Genomic DNA, 5386 nt, shown 5'->3' on the forward strand with positions numbered 1-5386 from the left:
TGCCCCCCTCATGATGCCTGGCCTGCTGTGTTCCTCCAGCTCCACAGAGAAATATACTGCTTATGTTTTGAGGCCAAGAAGGGTTCATGTACTCGGCACAATTGGAATGATTGAACACGAGTTCGAGAATCAGCTGAACAGAAACACGAAACCTTGATTCTTTGTGGGAAGTGGGTAAAACAAAGATGAGATGGCGTTGGGGTGCAAGGTGAATAACAGTACATTGAGATATAATATTTATGCCCAAGGACGGGTTAAGCATCAGTGAACTCCTTCTGTCGTCTCTCAAATGTGCACCAATGATGTTTCAAAAGATATGGTTTCACAGTCTTTATTTACTGACCATACAACAATTCCACAGTTGTTAAATTCAAGACTTAGCTTAAAAATCCAAGCTAATGAAATGGAGCAGAACAAAATGCCAAAGAAGTTTAAATCTCTGGCAGAGCAAAGTTATTTAAGTGTTAAAATATCTAGTATGTCACCTAAGTATTTTGATAATTCTACTACCTAAACTCTCAAACCTCGTTTCCCTACATTAAGTTGTTGCTCAGAGCAGAGAACTATAAAATTAGGTTCGTCCCCATCAAGAATTTTTTGATTGAGAGCAGGTGATTGAATGTTTCTGGATTCATTTCTGTCTTTCGATGTAAATCATGACCAAGAGCTTCACTAACTTCAAATTTGGGTCTGTGTTCATGTTCCATAGATAACAAAATAAATGCTTGGACAAAAGAATTGTAGGAATATTTATGTGTTGAATTCAAGTAGCATTTTGCTAACTATGGTTTTATCAAGGATAAAGAGTTTCCACAGGCAAAGAACACAGGGCCATTTCCACCTGAAGACTGAACAAACCATTGTCAAATGTTAACAGGAGTACAGACAGCTATCCAGATCTTGAACTATGCCTGCCAGTGGACACGCTGAATGCTCCAATAGGATAAATCATGTGATACAACCAAAACAAACCAGGTTGCATCACAAACCCGTGTCGAGTGAACAGTCAGAGTTATACAGCACAGAAACAAACCCTTTGGTCCAACTCATCTGCACAAACCAGATATCCTAAACTGATCTAATCCCATTTGTCAGCATTTGGACTATATCCCTCTAAAACCTTCCTTTGCTTGTACCCAACCGGATACTTTTCAAATGTTGTAATTGTACCCGCTTCCACCAGTTGCTCTGACAGCTCATTCCATACACACACCACTCACTGAATGAAAAAGTTGCCGCTCAGATTCCTATTAAGTCTTTCCCCTCTCACCTTAAATCTATGCCCTCCAGTTCTGGAATCCCCTACCCTCAGAAAAAGACTTGTCTATTCACCCTATCCACGCCCCTTTTGATTTTCTAAGTCTCTATAAGGTCTATAATGTCTGTTGCTGTTGGTGTGTTCTTGGTTGATAGCATGGACCGATGTTAGTGAGTCAATTAGGAACAGTTAAGAATCTCACCAACCAATATATAATAATCCTAAAGGACATTGAGAGAGATAAATTGTGACCTGGAACGAGAAGTCAGCATCAATAATTTGAAAAATTTAACACAATTTTGGAAAGACTGCAAGTACTGTAGTAAAAGTTCATGTAAGCAGATGGAAACAAAATGTTATTACAACTAACAAAATGGACATATGTCAATGGATAGACAATGGAGGTGGGGTCACAGTCTTGGAGCGCCAAGGACACATGCAGTCGACGATGAAGACTAAACCAAATGTCCAGTTGTTCTCAATTTGGACATGTCATCATTTGCACTTGCAAGTTGAACAATATTTGTTTTCTGGTGTTACAAGTAATAACTGCTTTTTGCTAGAAACAGTTCATTTTTGTTTCCATAATTAGCATTCAATTTATCATTAATCACATCATTGACCTAGGTCCAAGAGAAGTCAGTCTCACTTCAACCCGCTGCCCTCCCACCCACTGTGCCCTTTACCACACACAATTATCCACACTGACTTCAATGCATGCAAAGGAAACACTTTTTCCTGTCACAGTAAATTCAGAACAGTTGAAGTGACCTTAATCAAGGTATCCAGATATCATAAATTTTTAAATTTGGAATTGCTTATACATCAGGAATGGACACAATCATATGTGACCAAAGGGCATGAAATATAAATTGGCAGCATGACTTTATTAAGAGGATATCCAAAACACATAGGAATTCATCACTATTCTCAAAAACTAGGTTATGAGCAATCCATACAGGTAATTTCTATCTGTCCTCTACAGAGCACATGTGCTACAAGTACATGCCACAGTGCTATTGGCGAATGATGGTAAAAAGACAGAGGGGAGGAAAGGAATTCCAGAGCTTACAACCTGAAAAGGTGATGGTACAACGACCAGTGGTGGAGCAATTAACGTCAAGAATATGCAACAGGTCAGGATTGAAAGAATACAGAATCATTACACTGCAGCAGGTTGCAATTTGACACAATGCCTGTGCCAGTTCTCTAAATATGCAATTCACAGAGTGCCTGCCCATTCTTCTTTTTCAAAGAAACAAAATTTTATCCCCTTTTGAAAGCTTTGATCGAACGCACCTCCATCACTAACAGAAAATATAGACTTTAACCACTCGCCAAGTAAAAAAGATTTTCTTCATGTCAGATAACTCAGAAAATTGAAGGTTACAGGGATGGGACAAACACACGGAAAAATGTGATAACGGATGATAATTTTTAAAAAAAAAAAAAATCAAACTTTGAGTTGGCATTACTAGCAGCCAATGAACATAGGGGTGGTAACAAAACGTGACAGTCAGGTCACAAGCAGCAGTGTTCCAAATTAGCTTACAATACATGGAAGGGTCATGTTGCACAGTGACAAAGTTCCTACCTCGAGATCAAAGGCATGGGTTCAAGTTCCACTTGCTCCAGAGATGTTTCATAATGTGCATGAACAGGTTGATTAAGGAATCTTTAAAAAGGGGTTTATGGCACAGTGGTGGTATCCTGACCGCTGGACCAGAAAGTCTGGGCTCAAGACCCAAGGTGAGGTGCCTTAACATCTTGAAGAGGTTGATTAAAATAACTGAAAAGTGATTGTGCCCATCTGCCATTTCCTCAGTGACAGCATCACTTCTGTCCATCTTCCACTTTTGATGCTCAAGTTTGATGAAATTCATTTTGGGCCTGTATCCATGACCGACTGGTTAATGTGATGAATTTGTAATGTATAAGGGTCTGTGGCACAGTAACATTGTCCGTACCTCTGGTCCAGAAAGTTCAAAGACTCACTTGTTCCAGAGATCTGTCAGAACATGTTTGGCAGCATGCGAGGATTTCTCAGTTATTTCTCTCTCTACAGATGCTGCCAGACCTACCCGAGTTCTCTCAGTTCATTTCAGATTTCCAGCATCTGCAGTTTTTTGCCTTTGTTTATGTCACAATATGTCAGAACAGCTTGATAAAATTTCTGTGATGGATAGATGTCAGGAGCCCAGCAAACAGTACCATGAACTGCCAAATGTGGGATAACTAATGCTTGAATGAAGATTTCAACAACGGTGAACTGAAGCAGCAGCAGCAGAAGTCAATGGCTTCAGTGATGTCACAAATTAGTGTCTTCAATTTCATCTCTGCATCAACTACACTGTCAAGGACTGATATTGAAATCCTACAATCATAGGATGTCTTAAACAATGTCACAATATGCAATATGCTCAACATAGGCAATGATATACAGCTCAAAACAGAATCCTACCTACTTCAATTGCAGATAGTGTGCCCACTCTCAAGAACTGTCACAGAGGGCTGAAACTTTCCATGGAAAAGGAGGATAAAATTAGAATAAGACCATCTGCGCAAGATCATTGCATTCACGGTTAACACTGTGGTATTTCAGAAAATATCACAGTGTATTTGAAATGTCAGTTGAAAACATGAAAACACTTACAGCAATTTTTCTTATTTCAAGGTAGGAACAAATTATTGCAGATGCTGGAATCTGGAAACTGAAATGCTGGAAATACTATCAGAATGTCTCAGACAGGATCCATGGAGAGAGAGCAGGCTAACGTTTCATGTCTAGATGATTCTTCATCAGAGCTGAAGTGAAGTGTGGAGGGTACAGCATTTATGCTACATGCATTGCAGTAACTGTAATTGACGCGCTAGTCTTTCTATTCCTAGGATGAAATCAACAGATTTAGCTTTCTGAGCCTTTGGATTTTTATTCCTTAATCTGAACAGTATCAATGTGTGCTCTTTACCCTGACACAGGTAGGACGTTTAAAAATTAAGTACCGTTTTGACGATCAAACGGAAGTAAAGCCCTGAACTCTTCATGGAAATGACCTGGTTTGTTTTAAATACTGTAAACATCTCCCTTGACACAGTAACGAAGATGACTGATCGCTGGCACTGAGCCCAGGCAATCAACAGGTCGGTTCACCTGCAGCGTCTCTGATCTCACCCACCGGAAACCTTAAGAGAAAGGCAAACTGTAAAAGACTGAAAAAGTGTTCTGGGGGGTGGGGTAGGGTAGGGTTGGGCAGAGCGAGGTGGGGGGGGGAAGAGTCGGAGCGGCTGGAGCTGACCCGCAGGCCGGGAGACACCCCCTTTGAGGGGAATGATCTCCTTGCACACGCACTCAGCCCCCGCCGCGGGGATTGAAAACTCATCCACGACACCACAGGCTTCGCAGGCAAAAGCCAGTGGAAGCGGCCCGCTCGCCGAGCAAAAGTTTGCATGGGCCGTGCGGCTGCCTCCTGGATATAAAGTGTTTGGATCTTCCTCACCTGCCGCCGGCGGCCGCCGCCTCCTCCTCCTCCTCCTCCTCCTCTCACCGAACCAACATGAAGGGAAATCGCCACAAGTGGAGGAGTCGCAGTCTAATTGAACTCGGAGCCACGAACAGCCGCACTGCAACTGGCGACACGTGTCCGCTTTGTATTTCCTCTCCCAGAGTTGACCTTCCTGCTCCGCCGCGCACTCACACACACATAGCCGACTCCCCAGGTCACAGTTCCTCCGGCTCACTCCGTCCCGCTCACTGCAACACTCGACCTACCGCTGCCGCCATCTTTGTTTGTGACTTTTTACTTCACCCGGACTAGCCCCGCCCCTCCAGGATGATTGACAGGCGAAGATTCCCCCCCCCCAAACCCCGCACAGCCACACCCACAGTTTGATTGACTGGGTGATTGCATTTCGCTCCGCCCGTCAAAGTCTGATGAATATACCCGCCCCCGAACATCAGCACCCACAGGCTGATTGACAGGAGACCATGACTATACCCCGCCCCCGCAGGGTGATTGACTGCTGACGATCCCACGATTCTGCCACACCCACAGCCTGAATGACGGGAGAGGGAATCATTCTTCACCGCCCCCGCAGGATGATTGACAGGTGAGGACATCCCTGTTCCGA

At 43.1% G+C, this 5386-nt stretch overlaps 1 protein-coding gene across 1 annotated transcript in view; it reads right to left on the minus strand.

The window, feature by feature from the left end:
- dennd4c (DENN/MADD domain containing 4C) overlaps positions 1 to 5068 on the minus strand; it is a 135232-nt gene extending 130164 nt beyond the window's left edge. The window contains exon 1 of the mRNA XM_048619579.1: positions 4756 to 5068. The gene's annotated coding sequence lies outside the window, so the exon portion shown is untranslated. The remainder of the gene's footprint in view (positions 1 to 4755) is intronic.
- Between the last annotated feature and the right edge of the window lie 318 nt (positions 5069 to 5386).

This window comes from Rhincodon typus, chromosome 3 (genome assembly GCF_021869965.1).
Source record: "Rhincodon typus isolate 14 chromosome 3, sRhiTyp1.1, whole genome shotgun sequence".
NCBI lineage: Eukaryota > Metazoa > Chordata > Chondrichthyes > Orectolobiformes > Rhincodontidae > Rhincodon > Rhincodon typus.